Source organism: Buteo buteo, chromosome 19 (genome assembly GCF_964188355.1).
Source record: "Buteo buteo chromosome 19, bButBut1.hap1.1, whole genome shotgun sequence".
NCBI lineage: Eukaryota > Metazoa > Chordata > Aves > Accipitriformes > Accipitridae > Buteo > Buteo buteo.
The window spans coordinates 14,552,262-14,575,281 of NC_134189.1; the positions used below are offsets into that span (position 1 = coordinate 14,552,262).

Below are 23,020 nucleotides of genomic sequence, written 5' to 3' on the forward strand. Positions count from 1 at the left end.
GAGAGCAATGCTGTGTACAGAATCAGTGATTTGCTACTACAAGGATCACTAAAGCTACTTTCCCACTCTGGCGCCCTGGATGGAAAATGCGAAGTAGCCAAACATTAACTGGGAGTCAGTTTGTGCCTAACTGGGCTGACATAGCTGCCACTGCTGTCACTGGTACTCCATCAGCTTTGTAGATCAGTGAAAGTCTTCATTCTATGACACTGCTAATCCAACATGACTTAAAAATTTTGTAATTACTTATTTAGTTGCCCCCCTCCCCTTCAAATTCATACTAGAAAGAAGTTATTGCTGAAAACCAGAAGTGTGAGCATACTATTAGTTTTCACAGTCTTGCTACCAAGCGATTGAATTTGACGTTGTCGCACAGAAGGCTAATTTCTGCAGCATGGAGCGGCATTCCAGGCATTGCACTGCAATAGTGAGGTCTATGGGAAAAAGTTGAGGAGCACTGTCTGGAGGAGTTATGTAGGCCAGTCCAAATTCCAGCTAAGGAATCCCTAGATGATAATTATTTAGAACATTTCTGCTCTCTAGTGGGTAGAAGTCAAAAGTAGAAAAATATCCGAGATGATGAATAGCTTGGAGGAGAACCATCTAATTGTTTTGACAAAAGCTGTTTTGTAGATCAGACTCAGAGCTACAACACTAACCATCTAACTTCTCAAAAACTCATTCTTCTTTTTTTTTTTTCTTCTTCCTCCTCTTCTTCTTTGATTATCTATTTTTAATCTCCTGTTTCTCGAAAGATAGGTGGAATGAGGCCTGCTGCATGAAGTATTTGTTATCATAAGGCTTTTTATGCAGTCCTCCTATCTGACAGTAAATCAAAACAGATTCCTTCTCTGTTGGTGTGTGGGCCTCTTTTCTAGATGCAAAATCAAGCAGTGCAGATCATCTGTCTTTTTGGTGTCTATAGAGGAAAAAAGCACCACTGAGGATACTATAAATACAAAAGAATAATGTGATAATATCTTGAACATGACACCATGTGGCTGCAACAAGCCCCAGCCTTAAACTGGAGGAGCTGTAAGAGTTGCTCTGGCCTCTAGTGTAATGGACCTAGCTCAAGCCTATTGCTAAACTTGTACCTGCTAAGCAGCTCTCAGTCTGGTCTCATTCCCTTTGTGCCAACTGTTCTCCCTATCTTTTTCATTTTCTTTGATGCTTCTGTATGACTGCTGCTCTTCTGTTTTTAACATCCTCTTTCGCATCACTGTAATTTTCCATGTCCCCTTTTCTTCCCTGTGTTGTATGTTTTGGATGTGTGTTTTTTCTAAACCATAGGGCAGATTTTTCTATAGCTACTCCTTCTGTCACCTTTTTGCACTCAACGACCAGTGGTAGTGTTATTTTTAGTCTGCATAAAGTAGGTGCAAGTTGTAATAGGTAGGGTCGTCCAATAGGTTTAAAAGCATTGGGACTGTAGAGACCAGAGTTCCTCTCTCTGACTTATATCAAAGCAAATGAAACTAAACTGGTGCATTGATGGTGTCATCACTAAACTGGTGCCATTGCATGATGTGACATTTATTCTGATGGTGTAGGGCTCTGCCATTCCAGCTAGAATAGTTGCTCTCTGAACTGGGAGAAGTTGTAACTTGGCATCCATTGAATGGATGAAGCTAGGCATCATTTTACATACAAACTACTTCATTCCCAGATTTTCAGCAGGACCAGGAAAAGATGATGGAGCATTCAAATGGGAATGTTCTTTGAACTGTGGTTTTGCATATTATGTGATAGCTGAAGTTAGTGGAGTGGGAGACTATTGTTTAGATTTGTATATTTCTACAACTTAAAGATCAAGGAAGTACTGAAGCTGATGAGGGTTCTGTTTTAAAATAAGAAATACATAAAATTTAAGCATCAGTCTTCTTAAATTCCACTTAGTAGATTAATCCTGACGTCTATATGATACTTTGCTGTTTATTAGTTTAATGTGACCCTTATACAAAGGTTGCTTTGGACAAATGGCATCAAGACATAAAATCAATAAACTGTACATGAGTGTTGTTAACGATGAGAGCTGACAATAGACAACATCAACTAATTTCCCGTGAGAAACAAAGAAATATCAAAGGGCTGTAAAGAGCATTCCATTTTCTGTTTGCCAGATGAAGATGGGACATGTGGATGGTCTTAAATGTTTTACCCATTTTGGCACATGCCTGCATTTTCAGTGGTGCAGCTTCTTGGTCTGAGATTTAAAAGACAAAATAGTGCTATTATGATAAGAAGAAGCTTGCGACCTTTTAAAACACAGCAGAATCATTGAGTTATTCTTCACTGATATGACTGCTCTTCTGAATAAGAAGGCTGATGGCATTTCTAAGTGACTTTATTGCAACTCTTTCCCACTAGACAGGTTTGCTTATTTTCCATTTGTATTTTTGAGTTTCATTTTGGTTTCCCTGTCCTCCTCAGTATTTGTGTGATTGTACATACTTCCCTGCCATTTATACTGGCAATGGAACAAACCTCCCAAAGCTTTTGCTTTGTTTTGGTTTTTAGATTGAGCTGTTGCAGATATTGAAGAACAGCAAAAATACTGTAGGAAGGATAGTAGAATCCTCTTCAGTAGTCAGAATTAGGAAGTTCCTATTTTGATAGTCAAATAGTCACCCTATCTGGAAAAGGAAAAGTTTAACTGAGAAGTCTCTTTGACTTCTCTATTTTCTCTTAGACTTCTCTATTTTCATGTAAACCTTAGACTCAGCAAGTGGTCATCTGAAAGATAAAACCATCCCTCCAATCATGTTTAATTCAACTAAATTCTATTCTTACATGGAAATAGATGTAAAACTCAAGGAGGCTGAAGCATAACATGTTTAGGTTCTGCCAGTGCCAAGCTATTATTCACCCCCATATTATTTTTCTAATGCTGAGTCCAATTTTGTGTTGCCACAAAAAAGAATTAATGTTCATAGAATGTTTCAGCTATGCTTCGATGCTTAATTACTCAGAAAAGTAATTCTCTGTTGTGTACTGTTGGTCAATAAGCTGTTGAATTATTTACATTTGGTTGGGATGAGGAATAACATTTGAGTTCCAAAGGCTTTTTATTTTATTTTTTTTTACATGGTTTGGGCAACAATAACTTGAACTCTTACTAGTTGCAGCAACATTTCTTTGTGAGCCAATGTCCTTGAGACAAAACAAATACATTGCTTTGCCTAATGTGGTTTTCTTTTCTCTTCCAAAAAATATGCAAAGCATAAAGAAAAATATTTTGCAACCCAGTATCCTCTTTCTCCTGTACTTACTGTTGCATCGCAAATAATATGCATTATGCTATTTAGTTAGCTAACCTTATGTTCTGTGGTAAACCACAGATTTTCTCTGGAGTCAATGGAAGATTCAGATACTAGAGGAATCTGGATGTGAGTCAGCAGATACTGACCAGAGGTGGGTGAAAAATTATTTCTGCCTTTATGTTTTCACAAATTCAGAATCTTTCTGGAAATGCAATGGGATGCATAGGAAGACCTCATAAGGTAGAAGAGCAGACAGAGAGACACTTTCAATCTAATCCATTGGCTAGGTCTCCTTGCAAGATTGAAGGTTTAAATACCACTTTGTGCAGCTGGGATGGAGGTTGGGTCTTTCTCTTGTGAAAATGTGGGTGCATTGACTATCCTGCACTGTATTGTTCTGGACTCTTTCTTCTTAGAGATGCTCTACACTGCATAAATAATTAAATATTCTATTCCCTTTGTCAGTGGACTTTTAAAATGCAAACTTGAATGATTCCAGAAAGATGCAAGCAAGTCCTACTCCAGAACAGCTCTTAGGCTGGTGACTTGCTCTGCGTGATGGCACTTATCTGATGTGCAAAGATATATGCAAGTATTTTTACTTCACCTGAATTCTCTTTTCTCACCAGTCAGCTAAATGACCAATCATTAGAGAGATCTTACTTTGATTCAGCCAGAACTGATAGCTTTACTCAGCTGAAGATGGAAATTTCTATAGAAAATTTAATTGATCTGTTTTGGGGGAAGTTTTCCCCATCAGGTCTTATATATTTTATCAGAACAATTGCAACTGCCTCTGGAAATGTATTTCATATGAATTATGGCCTAAAACATCTTAAACAAAATGTAAATAATTAGTAAAGCAGATGGGGAGAAGGAAAGTAAAAGTTGATTAAGCAAGATAAGATTTTGAAATGTGATATGGAAGCAGTGTGGAGAAATAATTGCCATAAGGCTGGTCTGTGGCTAAGGCCTCAGTAGAAGAAAGCTTCTCTGAGGTCAGGCATAATAAAAGCACACGAAAAATGTATAAGGTAAATGAATGAAAAACATAGGTGGGAGAGGCTAATGAGGTAGTCAGCCCTTAAAAGTAGTTAATCTTTGAGTCCTTGGAATGTCTGAAAAGCCTGAACTGAATCTTTGGAGTCTGGTTTTTCTTTGCTAGTGACTTCACACTCCTGTTTGTGAAGTGAGGACTGCAAAGAAACAGTGTAAAACCTTTAGTGGTCTTGGACACAAGCAAATCCCATAAAAACTAGGACAAACCCCTATCCAGGCATGAATAAAAGCTAGTTTAGTATTTGATTGAAGAGAAGCAAGGCTAAACTTAGAAGGATTAATGTGGGTCTGCTGAAACCTTCATTAAAAGGGCTGTCCGAAGAGGGCCTTTATCATTTACACATGTGCAGTCTCAGGCAGTGCAGTCATGCATAATTGTATTGCTAGCAAGGAGGTCAGCAGTGAAGATGAAATAATTAACAAAATTAAAATGATAATCTCTGACTATTTTTAATCAAGGAGGCATTCATGTGAGAGAAAGAGAATGCCTTAAAAATAGGTGGCTCTGTGCAGTGCTGCATGCTGACCTAAATTTTATGACCATGTTTTTTTCTGCAGAATCTATAAATACTTTGGGGGGGGGGGAAGGAAGGGGCAGAAGAGGGGAGGGAGGTTAGGAGGGGAATGAGAATGAAGTAAAACAAAATTCCTTCTTTTTCTTCTTCTTTTTTTTCCTTTTGAAATGGAATGCTAACCAATCCCTTGGCAACAAAGCCCATGTTTATTTTTAATTAAAAAATAACATAGCTGGGTTGACTTCAGTTTTCCCAGCTGCTATTCTTCCATCATAACAGCTCTCTGGCCTCTTTTCCCTTGCTGATTTCTTTCATCATTTGCACTTAGCTTGTATGTGTTACATGGATTTTATGTAACATTTCCTACCATTGAAAGTAAGGCTAATAGTCTAAACAAGTAGCTGGGGCTCAGTCATCTAGATTCTCATCTACAGTACCTGAGCATGCCCTTCCTTTTGGAAAAGTAATAGGTGTGACTAGGATAACTTTTTTCTTTTAATGTGCACATTCCTTGCTGTTTATATGGCTGCCAAGCGAGGAGAGATTTAAACTGCATATTGAACTTGTGAGTTGTAGTTCATTAAAATAAATGGAGTGGGTTTGGCAAAGCTCAGGTATCGCTGAGCACACAGGTAGTGTTTGAAGGTTGACAAGCAGCCTTGGTGGTTTTTCTTTAAATGATCGATTGCAAACTGCCAGTTTTGTGTTTGCACGTTAGGTGAGAAGTTAGAAAATAGACATGCTTGCCATGCCTTCTCCAGCAACTTCATTTCCTTTGTCTGTGGGGCAGAACAGGAAGAAGTCAGAGTAACAATCCATTTCTCAGCATGTCGTGACAGAGCTGGTTACTTATATAGTGGAGAAGATGGTCTTCATCTGTAACAATCAGTCTGGTTTCCTGAGTGAACTAAAATTTAAGTTTTTGTGTGGACATTTAGAGGCCCTTGAGTATTCAAGAGCATCTGGGACTTTCTGCAAGCATTTTTAAGCTAATTAGAGTTGAGACAGTAATGCTGTAGCCTTAAATGTTCACGTACCAGACATCCATACTAAATGTTGCCAGCAGCAGTGGGAGCTGACAGCATCAAAGCTACAGCTATTCCCAGACAGAAATGTAGTAGCTAGAATAAAAGCAGTGGTTTGTTGGGTCACTGGAACCAGACCATGAAAGAAGATATAACTATATGTATTAATCACCAATAATGTTACTGCTGGGACAGTCTTTGCGATGTGTGATTTGCAAGCTTTCCATATATAATACAGCCACTTTAAAAACCCGTTATTTGCACTGGTTATTCCTGAATAAGTGGCAGCTTTCTGGTGTACTGTGGTATTTTTCCTCTGCGGAAGTTTAGCTCTGCTTATCTTGCCTCAGTTAAAAGCCAGAAAGGCAAAGACAAATGTATATGAATGATTAGAGTCTGAAAAAATGATATTATCCAACCATTTTTAAGGCCACAAAAAGATTTGAGAGAGACTGGAGATTTCTGGAAACACTTATATGATGACTCTTATTTTATCTGGACCAGTTTGCTCTTCCTTGTATACTTCTTGAGAAATACATAAAGAGGTGAAATATAAATAAGATGGTATATGCCAGTCTGGGCTGAGGTGGATCTGTCCTAATACATGGAACGGTTGACAACTGTTGTGATGCTACTTGTGAGCCTTATGATGTTTGTTCTGAGAGTTCTTAAGAAATGATTCAAGACTTCTCATTAATTTCTGATTTCTGCCTCATAGTATTTGCAATTATTTTCCCTGATCCAAAATGACCACGGTGGGACTGAACATGTAAGTTAGAAAAAGGTGTTTGCCATGTTAACCTTTCATAGGTGATAAAGTTTGGTGTCATGATGAACTATGGGATCAGGACAAGAAACTGAGAGGTAGCAGATATCAGGAGGCTAGCAATAAGGAGTAGGAGGAAGCAGAGCAGTAGGATCTGGGGCAAGAAATTGGCTGAAGTCTGGTGTAGAAAGAATGTGAGTAGGGGTGAGCAACAAAGAGCAACAGTACAGTGGGGGAGGCATGATGGATGTGAAAACAGGAGAATAGTGGGGAAAATATGGGGCAAGAAAATGAAGATATGATGCAAATGAAGTGCCTGAAAATTGCTGGGAAGAAATTGCTGCATCTAAATTACTTTGTTATCCTGCCTGAGAAAAGTGATTGAGAGGGATGGAGTAAGTGGAAAGAATCACATTTTTTCCTTTTCTTCTTCCATTTCACCCATTTCTGGGAGATTGTTCAGCAAATTGGTGGGTGCTTCCTGTGTGAACTGGCATGCTGTGGTCCTTCCCTTGCTTTTGCAATGGAGTGGCATTGGCTTATTTCCGGTTTCTTGTTTGGGCGTGTGATGCTTTACCCCTTCTAAAAGATGGTTTACTTGGGTTAGTACTTAAAGAATTGACAATAATCAAATAAAATTAAATGCTTGTGGTCAATTTAATCATTTGTCCCAAGTCCTTATAAGAGATTAGAGCAGTGAAATTGTGTTTTGGACTGAGTGTCACTGGGAGAATACTAGAAGATTATCTTAATAAGAAGGTGGTATGCATTGGAAAACAAAGAAAAAGGTATTTGGGACAAACCTGAAATAAATCCTGAAGCAAAGAAGGTGGAACCAAATGTTGCCCTCCATGAAGTTTGGGAACATTCATTCTTAGAGTTTCATTTTGGCTCCTTATAGAAACCTTCCCCAAGGACTAACCTAGAACACTTGAATCAAACGTTCTGCACCCAGGGGAGGGTGTTCTCCAGGGACGTCCTGTTATCCCATTTCCATGGAAAAACCCATGTGAAGGGAAGCCACAGAAGAGGTTCACATGAACCTTCCCTGCTGAGGGAATGCCTTCATTTGCACAAAGCTCTTTTCTGAAGTGCTTTATTTTTATGGGAGCTGTGAGCTCTGGGATCCACAAATAGTAACTTTTAGTGCTGGCACTAATCCTGTCAATCAGAATTCTTCTCAGAAACACCATTAATTAAACTTCCCTGAAAAGGATACAGCTCGCAGAATTTTCCCTGCAGCTCCCTCTCTCCTGATACCCATCCCAGCACTGTGTTTACATTCAATAACCGAAGAAGACACAGAAGAGGAGAAAATCAGAGCTTTCACAAGAGACAACCATTTTGTTATTATAGACTTATTTTAGCTGCTCTACTCAGCTTGTTTTGAGCAAATTCTTTCATTTGTCGTGTTGAATGATGCTAGCAGCTGTCAAAATATGCTTTAAAGCAGCCAGTTTCCATTTGCTGTCTGTTGCAAGTGACTATTTTCTGAATTATTATGCAGTTTTCTTTATGGATTATTAATAATTTGGATTAGAGCTCCAAGCTTTCTGTAACCCTTTTCTGAAAGGGACAATGAACTTGCAAGGAATTTGGGATTTCTTATTAGCAGTAAGTGGTTTCGCTCAGTAGCATGTTCTGTAGCAGACATGCCTGTATCCACTGCCAGTGATGCAGGGAAGCTTATGTTCAGTCTCCAGATGTTCAAAAAGGGATATGGCAAGCCTTGGTTTTCAAGTTTTAAATGTTTGTTCTTCCAGGTCACAATTTGAAAGGCGAAAGCCCTCCTTGAATTGTCTTTTCCTTGCTGTGCATGTCGCTGTTCTATTGGGGAGATAGGTTTACATGAGGACAAGTGGCTGTCCTGGAATAGGCTTGGCCTGTTCTTGCTGCCATTGATGTTCATGTGAGAACAGCAGACCCTGCGTGGAGCAAGGGAAGAACACAACCCTCTGTTTATTCCTGTGGGCAGTAACTGCTGATCAAAGCAGGAAGAGACGAGGAGTCTGGTTTTCTGCTAATGTGAATGCCACTGCTGTGTGGTTAGCAAATGGGTTCTGCTTAGTAGCATGAACGTGTCCAAAGAAGGAAGCAAGTGCTATATTTGCATGGCTGAGGATGATGTTCCAGCCCACAGCTGCTCAGATGCACACATACTTTGCCTATTTCTTGGCCTTTACTTTCAAAAATAACCATGCAAAGATCTTGCAATCTACTTCCACTCGGTGTGAGCTGTATCTCGTCCTCCTTTTGGTTGTCTTTACTCTCAGGAAGCAGTTCTCCTTCTTTGCTGTCTCATGCCAAGACATGCAGAATGAAAGCCTGTATGCAGGGCAGTCATTGTATCCAAAAGTTGTTCACTTCTATTGAGGGAATATCACTGTGCGTGTGAGAGGAGTGACTGTTCTCCAAAGTAGTAGTGTGCTGTACTGCTGAGATCAGTGTAAATATAACTGGTGTTTGAAGATAGCAAAGAAGAAAAACGCCATTTTCTGAAACTTTGTAGGTCAGATGAGTTGCTGTTTAGAAGGATATTAGCAGCTTGGCTGAAGGAAAGGTACAGATCTCTCTCCTTCACAGACTTTCTCCCCTGATGTGTATGGCTGCCTGGCATTACTTTAAAGACCAATCATTATTATAATCTCTAATTCAGATTTGTAATAATGAACATTAATTGAGCAGCTTAGTACATGGAATGGGGTGTTCTCAGGGTGCCCCCAAGTCCTGCTATGGAGAACCATTCTGTGTACAGCTACACCCATGGCGTTGGGAGTGGATTGAAAGTGAGGTCCAGTGAGCCCCCAAGAAATAGAACTGCAAAGTGTGGGTGGATGTTGGAGAAGGATTTATTTCCTCCCTGCTCTTCAGATCTCCAATATATTCTGCAGGTGGGCTGGAAGAAGCACTGCCGATGGCATGCTTTTCCTCTCCCTGACTCTACCTCCAGACCCTGACCACATGGGGACAATCAGATCTGTCAGACCTGTACGTAATGCAGCCTGTGTGGTTCAACCAGAAAATATGATGGGGTGGGAAACTTTTTCCTAAAGCTTATATTCTCCCTATGAATCTGTACATAAAGATACTTCTCTGCATCACTGAAATCCTCGTCAGATGAGACCACAAAAACATGAAGCTGTAACAGTCCGAGTGCTTCATAACATTTGAAAACTAACAAGGGTATATACATGTAGCTACGTGTTTGAAAGATGAAAAGTATTTCCTTGAAGACCTGTGGGCTGTGCCTTAATGGTCATTCTTCAGCTGAGATTAAGATGGCCTTGAACTCTAAACAGTTTCTTTAATACGTTAACATATATAGCATGATGTTATATTAAGTTCATTGAGAGTAGCTATTAGATTAGTTTCTAATGTGTACCTTCATCCCTCTTGTACCTGGATAATAAAGTCTTTGGGATTAAGAATTACCTTTTTGTCCTACTGTTAGTATAGCACCCAGAAAGCTAGGTCTTGGTAATACTACCACACTCCTAACACTGACAGAAAAATTGATAATTAGGAAATGGCTGCAGCCCTCTGGGAAGTAGAGCTCAGGTACAGCAAACTGTCCATGTTCAGCAGAGCATGTAAATGTGTGCTTAGCCTGAAGTCAATAGGCTTTGACTATGGTTTTTAAATTAAACTCTAACTTAAGTGTATTGCTGTGTGAGAGGTGTTTTTATTTATTTTGAACGCTGATGTTTTGTACTGGTAAACTGCTTGTAAGTGGTTAGGTGAGGAGTTCACAGGAGACAGCACACCTCCCCTTTTTAGGTCATCCTAGAAAACAAATTCCTTGGGTACCTGTTTAGACAGTAATGGATGAGTTCAAGGCTTCCTGTTCCCCTCTTCTGTTGGCAACACTTGTTTGCCAAATACTAATGAAAAGTCTTTTTTGGGTGCATAGCACATCTGAGGAAAAGTTGAATAGTTTTATTTCGGTGCTCCCTCTGTAATGTCTTCGTAAGTAAATAAACTACATGGCAACCCTGACAACATAAAAATCAAAAGGAGAAAAGGAGATCTGGAAGAGATGGGTAAACAAAGAAATAGTTCACCTAGACCATTTTTTAAAGAGGCGGTTTCCTGCTCTCATTTTTATGACTCAAAGAAAAAAAAATAATTTGCACAAGAGCAAATACTGAAATCTATGGGTAAAAATTCCTAGCTGTAACTGGAATGAGATTCAAATTTAACAACCACTCTATGGTTGTCACACACTGTGACTATGAGAGGGGGGAAGGATGATGACAAAAAAGACAGAACCAGACTCTTCTCAATGATACCCAGTGAAAGGACTTAAGGAAAGGGACACAAATTGAAATACAGAAAAATCCATTTAAATGTAGGGAAAAACTCAATTACTGTAAATGATCAACAATGGAACAGATTTCCTGGGGAGGCTGTGGAGTCTCCATCGTTGGGGATATTCAAACCCCAGCTGGACATGATCCTGGGCAGCCTGCTTTGATCAGGGAATTGGACTAGATGATCTCCAGAGGTGCCTTCCAACCTGAACTGTTCTGTGATTCTATGAAATTATTTGCCATTTTTGAAGACTGGAGGAGAAATCTTTCTTTTATCTAATAGATTACTAACTCTGAACCCATTAGGTAGACTGGGTTGCCTCCTTTGTCCAAAAGAACTGTAAAGTGTACTCTCCAGCTATTCTCTATGGTGCTCCCACTCTCTCCTACTGATGTTATTTCACTTTCCTAAATGATTAAATATGTAATTGGGACTGAAACCCAGGTGTGCTATTTCCAAAACAGCTTCTTAACCACCTTGCTGTTGGATAATTTGGGATTACTCCATTATATGTGATGCAATGAGGAATACTTCCTATGTGAATACCACACCTAACTGCATTAGGTGAGTGAGCCTTCAGCTGGGAAGTGGCATAGCTGAGTCCTAGTGTCAGTCTGAAGGTTTAATTACTTGTCCAAAGTGAACTATATCTTCACATAGCACATAATTAAGTTGTGGGACTCTGTTATGGGATTCTGCTGAGTGTTGGCAGCTACTGGAAATAATAATGGAAAAAAGCTGCTATGGAGATCAGTAAATACACAGATTCCATCTTTGACCCAGGCATTCTGGAAGTCATAAGCCGTTGTAGAGTATTTGTGGGAAGCATCATTATATACTTTCCCTGTTCTTATGTTCTACCCTAAATATCTCATATTAGCCACTACCAGAGACAGGATACGAAGCTAGTCAGACCTTTAGTCTAGCATGTTACAATTTCCCTTATACTCTTAGTACCAGCACCGGTAGGAAAGGATGTGGAAGAACATCCTAGCCCTAGAGTGTCCTTTGGAAGATGTAGGCTAAAATCCCTGCAAAAAGAGATGAGATCTGAACCCTGTCGCAGACCTAGCTGTTGAGCTATTGGATGAAATGGAGCAGCACGTAATTTTGTTAACTGGGTTCCATAACTTTATTTCTATTCAAAGGTGTCTGGTATAATGGAACTAATTAACAGAGTAGAGGGGAGTGAAACCATGCTTTTCTTGTGTGTACATGCATATATTTTTAATCAAAACCCCACATTTATATGTCACAGGTCAACTTCTGAATGACCTTGGATGTGATTTGGTTTCCCTAGTTTCTGTAATCAAGATATTAACAACTTCCTCATTTCTTAAGCCACAAAGTACTTCCGATAAAAGCACTTTCAAGAACTTCTGATAAAAGCATTTCTGTTATTAAAATTGCATTTAATGGATACTGACCTATGTTAGCTGAGAATCTAGTACCTTTGTTAGCTGGAAATTGAGTTCCACTGTGTGCTTGAATGTGCAGTGCTGGGTGTGTGCCTAGGTCTGCAATGCTGTTAATGCCATTGTGTGAATAAGAGCAGAACATGAACCCAATGTTTATGGTCAGGGGAATTCAAAGGACTGAAGAATCAGTAAAAATTGTGCCAATTTTACCACTGAAGATTACAGCCCAAAGTGTGTCCAAACCCTAGTGATGTTTCTTGGATTGGAGGGTTTACATTTATGGAGTCTGGTTTTCGACCTGAACCTGAACTTCCTTCATGCTTAAGTTGTATGGAAATTTCCTGTTCATTAAATTGTTCTTAGCCCTTCATAGTCAGCTCACAATGGAATTGTGGTGTGATAGATATTCTTTTGGATAGCAAACAGTGAGAGAGCATATTTCAGTCATTTCATTGATATTACAAATTATGTTGATCTCAATTCAGAAAAATGTTGCTTTAGGACAGAGCAAATACAAGGAGAATAGCAGAAGAGGGCTTTGTGACTGTGGGAAAGAAAAGGAAAATCTTTTGGGGGTTGTCTCCATTTAAAAAAAAAACTTTGAAGAGATTGAAAGAGAGCAAACAGTCTGAAGCAGAAAAAGACTTTTAGACCCAGGATCCTCCTGATGCATGATCTGAATGTCATGACGTTACACCTGCTGAGAGTCAAGTGGGGCACACTAAACAAGAGAAGTGGGTAAAGTCAGCTTTTCAAGTTATTGAAAAAGTTTGAATGAATTCAGTGCCCTGGAAGGACTTTCATACTATTTGTGAGTTGGAGCTCTGTGGACTGATAAAGCCCAGCATACTCTTGCTGTAAGTGGGAGTAACGGATGACAGGAAGATGACTTGAAGCTCGGTGGCTCTTTTCAGACCTTGATGATTAGGAATGTCCTCTTACATTGCTCTTTTCTGCTATGTGATACATGCTTAGTAACACTAAGCATCAAAAGGGGATTGAGATCTCTTTTGAATCTAATACTGAAAATTCTCATGGAATGAATCAAAATCTTGTCTTTGGCCACCCTAGGGTTTTCAATAATATAAATCACTAACAGGTGTCTATAAAACCTAGAGATGAGACTGTAGAATTGTTTTTGAAATTGCTGAATAGTCATTTACCTCAAGAGTCCTCAAAAGTCCGTGAATTTCCAGTGAATAACCAGAAATTAATACAAGTAATGGCTCCATACTATGATCTTAAATTACTAAAAATAGGTTTCAGTGGTTTTTAAATAATCCATTTCCTCTGTTGGCACCAGGATGTTCTATATGAAGATCCTTGGGTCTAAAGAGGATGGACCATTCAAAGCTCTCTGAAGAAAGCTTGCGGTTTTTATTTTTACTCTGGTGGGTCTGTATAGTACCTAGTGGTAGCTGAATGCAGAGTAAGTCTTCAGGGAAAAAATAACCCACTTCATTGAAGCTCATTCTTACTGTATTTCCTGGTATCCATTATGAGTTTCTACTAGATCACCCACAAATTGTTGTACTGTCTTTGTATAAGGGCGGCACCTCATTTGTCCTGCACTCTGAATTGACATTTATAGAATTGTTGTCATGCCAGGTCAGAGCAAGGGCCCACCTAGGTTAATATGCTATGTCTGACGGAGACAGTCACTTACAGTAAAGCAGGTGAAAGCAGATGAGTGTGGAATGACTCTTCCTATTATGTGCTCTCCCAGAGTCTGGCAATCTTTGCTTTGGGTCTTTCTAAGCTAGAGGTCACATCCAGACTATGATATCTCATAGATGATGAAACTATCTTCCATTTTTTTTTTAATTCCTTCTTGAATCGTAGTTCTTGTACAACAATAAACAACATTTACTGTTTAAAAGCTATTCAGGACCTTTCTCGTATCCTACCTCAATCATCTCTCTTTTTCAAATGGAAGACTCATACTCTAGATAGTCTCCTAGATGGGAACTGTGCCATAGCTCTGATTGTTATTGGTGTCCCTTACTGGGACTCTTCCTGAGAAAGGGTAACCAGAACTTCATGCAAAACTAAAGCATAGATATACCTTATATTTATATGTGTGACCTAGATAGAACTTAGATTTTTCCCTAATGATTCTTAACTTGCTTTTGACAGCTGCTGGCTAGTCAGCTAATATTTTCAGATAGCTCTTCCTCAGGCTCTAATATGTCTTTTCTGAGTGTTATTGGCTCATTTAGAGTTGATCACTGTACATATACAGATATAAGGTTTTTCCTCCCTGTACCTTTACTTATGAACACTGAATTCAGTCTGCCCATAGAAATCCATTACTATGAACTCTCTCCCCAATTCTTTGTATTGACTTTAGATTTTATGATAATGAATAGTTTTATATCGTCTACAGACTTTGTCTTCTCACTGTTCATCTGGTTTTGCAGAGTGCCTTTATGAATATGTTGAATACTACAGGTCTCAGTATAGATCCTTAGTGAGGTACTTTGGAAATCTTCCTCTGTTATGAAAACTCACCGCTGGTCTGATGGTTTGCTTCATCTCTTACTAATCACAAGAGAATGTTCAGCTTACCCTGTATCAGCTTCACTTAAAGAGGTTTTAGTAAGTGACTTTGCTGAGAGATTTTGGGAAATCAAAGTCTGCTTTGTCAAACTCTAATTTATAGAGCTGTTGATAGTGGGTTTTGTCAGTCTCTTGCAAAATTTTTCTGGTTTATTCCATACTTTAAAAAAACTTTGTAGGAGTGTTGTTAAAGATGACTTTACCAAAGAAAAATGAAGAGTGCACAACAATTATGCCATTGGTAATCAATGTTTTTTATTTTCTATTTTTGTACAGTGATCACCTCTATTTTCTGGAGTCATCATTTTTATTTCATCATCAGCTGGTTTGTTACTGAAAAGCTCCAAATATTTCCTCTGATTGCCTTCCTGTGAGTATGATCAAAGTAGTTACCTCAGATTTCCTTGCCTGTGGTATTCAGAAGGTTTTTCTGTATTGAGGTTTGTTTTTTTTCATACTGAGGCTTTTATATTGGATTTGCCTACCCCCCCCCCCCCCCGCCATGTACTTGCTTGATTTTGGGGAGGCTGATCCAAATCCCTCTGAAAATCAGTGGACAGCCCTGCAATCAGACTCTTGACTCCTATTCATCTGGGGCCACTGTCACCAGGGATTACTTTCTTCAGAACTAAGAGTAGATTTAAAGGATTTTATCTTGAATTTTATCTTCAAATCAAGTAAAAATCTTTGAATTTCACAGTAATAATTTTGTGGGTATATGGGCATTCTTCTAATAGCTATATTTATTTCTCTGCTGGATTTCAGAAAGTTTTTTGCTTGCAACGGGAGTCTTAAATCATACTTACTTGTGTTAAGATCATGTGTTTGTGTGTTACTGTCCTGCTGTGTCTTCTGTTCTTTTTAGAGCAAGCAGGCTCTGAGGAGTCTGTGAGAGTTCAAGTAATGGTGTTTACTGACTATTTACAATGTGCAAGACTTTGACGTTTTTTACAAACATTGTTCTTTCACTGCCAGAACAAGTGAGGACTCACAAACCATTTGAAGGAAGTGTTTATAATGTGTATAAACTTTAGCCCCTCAATATACGGAAATTCCAGACTGGAGACAAACTGAGGACTGGCTCTATGTTTAAGCAGTGCCTATGACAACAGACTGATGGGGTCAGAAATATTGCACCAGGGTCAAGGCAACTCCCTTAGATACCATCATCTTCAGTTAATTCAGGGTACAGCGAACTGCTTATTTTCACTGATGAGTGACCATGTTTTCTGTGTGCCTGGACCTCCTCTGTACCTCTGCTCCATTTCCTTTCTTTTTGGCAAGAGCAGTGTGGAGGAGAGAGGCATGGTGGCAGGCTGAACACTGGTTGCATTGCCTTTCATTTCTAGCAGCCTTCCCCCCCCACCATCAGAAATGCTGGGTCTGGGCCCATTTTAGCTGTTCTTGTTATCATCCTTGGGGAAGCAAATTTAACTTTCCCTACAATTCTGAGAAGGTTTGTGCAAATGCTGAATGCACTGATAATTGTTGCAGGCTGTTCTCTGCCCTGGTTGCTGTTTTGGAGTTCTGCATTGCTTTTGAGCCTTTGTGGGGGTAGTACTTAAGAGTGAAGCTAGATACAATCTGGGATTTCCAGTTTGTAGGAAAGGTTGATATTCTAAAATTAGGATTTCTTCCTTATTCAGAACCAGCCTAAATGTTCTAAAATTTCACATGGAACACTTCTTCCAGTGAGATCACTGAATTTAAGTTCCTACATGCTTCCTTGCGTGGTGCATTTATGAGGTACCTAAATGCCTTAAAAATTTGACCCAAGGAGAGGGAGGCCATACTGTCCAAAAGCAAATGGGATCAGAAATGCAAGTGCTCTCCCCCTGTGTTTAGGACAGGATATTCAGAGAGAGCAGTGACTGCCCTCCAGAGTTTTTCTGACAGCTCAGCAACTGGAATTATATTTGTAGACATGTCTGAGCATGCAGACTGTGGTGTTGAAAGAAGGCACTTCAGTCCCTCAAAACTGAGACTGTGCTTCAGTGTGTTTCTGAGCTGGTGCTGGTGTCTTATCTTGATGCATAAATTGCATCTGAAAATCTGTCCTTCAGGGACTCATTCATCTGCTCCAAGTGTAGGATGCAGGGCAAGTGTCATCTGCCTCACGCTGAAGTCTCCATGGTGCTTGCATAGCACTTGTCAAAGCGGTGGAAGAATTATGTCACAAAGAAGGAAAGGCAAAATCTGATAATACTTTCCACACTTAACCTCCTTTTTCACATTGTAAAGCTGGCCGAATAGGAGGATAGTCTTCTGGGGACATGAATGAAAATACCATGAAAAAGGCCATTAGTTGCCTTTAGAAAATCTAAAGCAAATGGTGTGGACTAATATGCTCATTTGGAAAGGAGAAAAACCAAGCATTATCTCTGTAAAGTACTGGAAACAAGGCACATGTCTTTATCTGAGTATAAAAAGCAGTAATATAGTTTAGTATTATCATGACAGTCTTGTTACTCTTCTGTTAGTTCTTGAATACAGCCAAATCTGACTTTGGAAGACAATCTGAGACATGCATATAATATACTTCCAAAAATAAGTGGTACCCTATAAGTTAAGGTTCAAAGTCACTGGCTAGTGGTGATTTGTTTTTTATCTTCCTTGGAAACATACATTTTGTTAAGTCAAGATGTTCACCATTAGGAAACATTGAGTAAGAAATGCTTTGACTGGTTTTCTCTTAAATATTCAAGACTGAAAGCATTTCTGTAGAGTCTCTGAAGATATTTTTCTATGGCTTTATTGTGATGAGTTAGACTGACATGAGTGTAGGGTCTTCCTTTTCTCATCTGTCCTCTCTGCTGCTTGGAAGAGGAGGTGCAGCACTCTATCTTGCCTGGGTTTCCCTGTAGCTTCTGGGACTTCAGGTGACCTGTACATGCAGCTGGGGCACTTTTTGGTAAAAGCTCTTCTGTGAGAGATGAGAACCTGGTGGGTTTTGAGTTGCGTTGCATTCTTGAAGAGGTGTTAAAGACAACTGTTTGGAGTTTTGTTTAGTTTAATACCAGGGGATCAAGCATGGGAAATAGTAGCGTTGATCTTCCTGATGCAATTCACATTCCCATGAAAATGTGGTGGCTGCCTTTGGCTGCCGAGCCCAATTGGTGGGCATCATTTGCTAGAAAACTCATTGCTTTTAAGAAATTTGGAGCTAACAGGCAGCTGGAACAAAGAAAACCACTGCATCACTTAGATATAGAAATTTATGCTTCATTTAAGGGTGAACCAAAACAAGTAAACCTGCTGTGATTCATCCAAAATTTTGGATGAAGAACATTTTTTATTTTCCAGGAATTACACCACCTAGGAATTGTAAAACTGACACACTGAGTAGTTGAAGAGAAATCTGCTTCTAATAAACCATGCCTTGCCAGAGAGAGGTTTAAGAACATCTTAAAAAAAAAAATAAAAAAAAAAATCCGAACAAGTACAAGGATCATGTGTAGGGGCAGAGTCACTGCTGTGCTCAGAGTGAAGGGAGTGGAGTTGATTATCTGCATCTTCCCAGTAGGTAGAGAGCAGATATAGCTCGCTGGAGAGGATGTGGCAGGAGCATGCTGTGCTTTGGCTCTGTTCACTGGCAAGGACTACATCAGACAGCAGTGCCAAGCTCAGCTTAGGCACAGCAGAAGCTGTATCTTACTGTCTTCTGCACAATATTAACCTTCGAAGGCAGGAAATGTGTGTGCTGAGGGAAAGATAGGCTGGGAGCTGGGATTCTTCAGTCTTTGTTGACAACTGCTCTTTCTCAGCTCCATTACAATAAGCTCTCCTGTCACTTTAAAACTGTGTTGCTGATACTGCTGCTTTGAACTTTCCAGGGATGTTCTTCGCTTGGTGTACGTTTACGGAGCAGACCGATCTCCTTCTGATAAATGGGGCCAATTGTTCAGAACACTGATAATCATTATACTGTGTAGCATTAAAAAAAAAAATTAAAAAAAAAAAATTCCCTACTTCCCAGGATGTTGTGAGATTTTTCCTTGCCTACCTTTCAGTGATGCTTTCAGATCATGGGATGAAAAAGCCTTGGTCAAATACTTCTAGATGATCTGGAAGTGGGAAGTAGCTAAAATCTCAAAAGAATGTCTTGTCTCCAGCTAATGTTGTAGACTCAGGTGCTGAGGAGGGTAGCCTCAGAAGTACACCAGCACTGTTAGATGTTTATCTGAACTGAGCTTGAACTTCCAATCTCTGGAAGTTCCCCTGTGCCTGTTTTCCAAGAAGAGCCTGATCTTTGCAACACTTTCTCACACGAGCGCTGCGGGTTTGGAGCTGTTAAGTCTTTGGCCTGACTCTCACTTTCACTAAAGTCCCTTTACACAGTTCAGGCATTCTGCTTCAGGGATCTTAAAATGAAAGTAGATGACATTTAATAGCATAAATGAGAAACAGGTCCCTTAAACAAAAAAAAAAAAGAAATTGGTCTTCCGTAAATTTTTGAGTGCTGACCTTGAAAAAAAGCCCTTAAATTCTGTGCAGGCAGACTGAATTTTTTTAGGTGAACAGATACCCCAAACTGCAAGAGATTACCTGAGGCAAATAAGCTGTGAGGTTTTTTTCTTTTTAAGAGAAAATTCTTTTCCGTTACACTTGGTACCCACATGTCTGTCTTAAAGCACTATTTATTTTTCACACAACGTCAGAACTGCTGGTGCAATTGTGTCAACCTTCTTTAGGATTTTTTTTAATTTAGTAGTTTTAAACATTTTCATATATTCTGGTTATGTGAAACATGTTAAAGATTCCATTTGTATTTTGAATATTGAGGGCTTTTTTATGTGGGAGGCAATCTTTAAATATGTTTTGAGAAGGGGGGGCAAGAAAAGCTGTCATCCATCAACTGGTATTAAGTCCAACTTTGAAAGTTTGATACAAACTGAATCTGACTGTTAGTGCAGACATGATACAAATTAGCTGTGACTTTATGATACCAGCTGTTTCTCTGACAGGGTAAAAGGGCACATAACTAGAATAGCATCTTTTGTTGAAAGCAGTGTTTCCCTTTGTTAAACGTGGGAGCCTCAGGCAAAAAAATCGTAGTCCTTAGTTATGTGACATGTGCAGTCTGCAACATGTTCATGGAGCTTGGGGGGCTTTTTACTGTTTTTCAAAGACAGGGTTATCATAAGCATTCTATTTTTGCTAGTTTTATCACTGAAAGACAAATCTCTGTCATGTCTTTGCCTTGTGTTAAGAATGAGGATAATCTAAGTGCTATTTTCCTTATAACTACAAAGAAAATACTAAATAGCAAAACCTGAGAAAAGTCTGCAAAAAAAATCACAAATCTCAAAGTAAAGTTTAATTTCATTAATTGTTTTTATTAATTGATTCCCTCCAGTTATTTTTTTTCTTACTAGAATTTTCAGCGGTTTTTATTCCATCCAAACTAAGTCTACATAGTCTTTTAACAGACTAAGAATCAGTGTTAACTGAATATTTATTGAGGCAGCAGATTAGTCCTGACACAGATGAAGGGACACTAGAGCCACATCTCTGCAGTCACATCTTGGGTCTTGATTCAATTCTGGTGCTAGGTGGCTGTGCACAGCTTTCTTGCCGCATCCAGTGCCTGAGTGAGGAGGATGCCAGGAGACTAGGGGATGGAAATGCAGAGTTGATGCACCTGGGGAGCTTTGTGTGGAAGCAGCCGGGGGGTTCCCTTGTTACCAGAGCTCATAAAGCCTACTCATAAACTGAAATGGCTCTGAGCAAAGCCATTTGGGTGACTTTACATCACTGTACATCTGTGTCCCCACTGTGCATCTGTATGACCTTAACATATCCCCTGACTACCTCTGGCAACTTAAAGTTGGCTGTAGCATGTAACTAAACAGAAACAATGTGATTTATTAAGAAATCAAATTAATCTTACTTCTGCCACTTGACTAAGAGCCAGTAAGATTTCAAAATTTATTACTACAGGTAACAGACACACTCCATTTAATCAATTAGGAAAGAGGCAATATTAAGAATGGAGTTCTGTTATTAGTATACTAGTGTCTAACTAGGAGTACTGTGGGGAACAACATTTAGGCTAGAACTACTAAGAGAAGCAAAATTTAGGCTGAATATCTTGTAAAGTTTCTTAGATTAATGGTTATCAGCGCTGATGCTAAACTGAAAAAGGAAGTCTCTCAAAAGAGGTAACTTTTGGAACTGGATTTCTTTTTTTTAAGATGCCATGCAGTAACATTAGGGCTACGAGCAGTGTGAAGGACATTGCTCCTTCCAAATTTTAAGTGGGACTCCACAAAGGAAGGAAGGATGTCACTGCTAAGGTGATGGTGGGAAACTTCTCTGCTAAGCATAAATTCTATTTCAGACAAGTGAAAGTTAGAATGACTTGATGATATTTTGGCCGTGGCAGAAATGATCACACAAGTCCTGCATGTCTTCCTACATGGAGAAGCCTGTATTGTGAGCCACTGTGTGAGATGGTAGAGCAGACAAACCCAAATCCTATTGAAGATGCAGAAGAGAAAAAAATACGTGGACATAGAATTGTAGCAGGCATGTGGGTGAAAGGGCAGACTTAAGAGTGTTGAAAAATACTAAATTCCACTCATAAACTTCTTGAAGTAAATTTAAAAAATACATTTCAAAAGGAAAGTTTAGGATGTAATAGTTGTGTTTTTCACACATTGCTAGTGATAATGGGAAGCACAAAATAGAAAATTCCAAGCACTAATAAATAGCTCTTGGCCATTTCTGTTGCAAACATGCAGTTTTACTATCTAGCATCTGTTTCTGAAATTATGTGAAGTATTTATTTAAAATGTTTCACCATGATAGTCTAAGTGACTAGAGAACTTCTTGCTTTCATGAATGTGTAGAGTCGTATGTCAACAAACAAAGGTCCATGCGTGACACCTGAAGAACAAAACCCAACCACAAAGTTCCAAATTCTGAATTGATTTTTTGTTATGTAAAAATCCCCTTGGCCATCTTTCTGGTTGTGGTTATATCCCTGCAAACCTGGAGTATCTCCAAAGAGAGCTTAACGTATCCCTTCTATTCATGCAACCATGCTGAATATGGGAGCACAGGGCTGGCTATAGATGCAATCGAAGTAAAAATGTGTGGGAGATGCTGGAGAACATGTTTATTGCTAATGTCCAGTAACCATCAAGAGGAGAGAGACGACATGGAAAACTTAAACCTGTAACATTATAGCAAGCAAATGTATGATAGCTGCAGAAGCCACCATCACAGTTGAATTTTATGGCCATGATATCAGAACCTCTATAGTCTCTTGTAATATCATATTCAGAACATCTCATAATAACTTCAATAAAAGAAGGGATGCTAGCCCTCAAATCCCAGAATTTAAATTAATCTTTTTATTCTCTGAAAGTACATTACTTGTAATGAAAATGACATTTTTCCTCATTTTGTATTCTAAACTATTGCTTTATATTGTTCTGAACTTCAATCAAGTTTCCATATTTCTCTCCAAGATGGTTACATTCAGCAGTGAAATGATGTTGGCTCTTTTGGGTATTTGGGAGAGAGCGGACAATATATTGTCCTTGGCTGGGCCAGCTGCCTCACATCCTCTGAGGGGAGAGGAGTTTGTGCAGTGACTGACTTGCAGTCAGATACCTGGGTACCATTTCAAGAACTTAAGGAGGCCTGGGACCGCTGGAGAACCCTTCACTCACATGGCAGACGGGAGGGTATTCCTCATGTTAAGTTGCTCCAGGATTTATGGTTTATGATAAGGAAAGTCCTGTTACTCTAAGTGCCTGCTGTTTTGTAGATGCTAATTATGCAAAATGACTTACTGGGTGTTTCAGGCAGTTATCTCTCTGGCTGGCTCACTGCTACCGTCATATTCCTTTGTGTCTCAACTTGATTAACTCATAAGGGTCAGCAACCATTTACTTTCTATGGTTATTTAGTACCACACTCGGACTTGTCTCTTTGGAAGATTCTGCAGGCAAAAGCCCTATTCTGTGTGAGTAAAAGGGGCAAAATTTGACCTTGAAAGTGAATAAACATTGAGGACTTGCTTCTGCCAGACAGTGGCACACTGAACATTAGGTTAGTCCTTTTATAGTTGTGTTGATGGCACGCATTCTTTTCT

General features: G+C 39.3%; 1 protein-coding gene across 9 annotated transcripts in view; it reads left to right on the top strand.

Moving 5' to 3' along the window:
- CALD1 (caldesmon 1) overlaps positions 1–23,020 on the top strand; it is a 198,696-nt gene that overhangs the window by 63,561 nt on the left and 112,115 nt on the right. For 6 of the 9 annotated variants that reach the window (XM_075051281.1, XM_075051279.1, XM_075051285.1 and 3 more), the window contains one exon: positions 15,193–15,286. The exons of 2 other annotated variants lie outside the window; for them this stretch is intronic. The gene's annotated coding sequence lies outside the window, so the exon portion shown is untranslated. Of the gene's footprint in view, positions 1–3,341; positions 3,415–15,192; positions 15,287–23,020 lie in introns of all 9 variants that reach the window. One more of the 9 variants, XM_075051280.1, reaches the window with a different exon arrangement.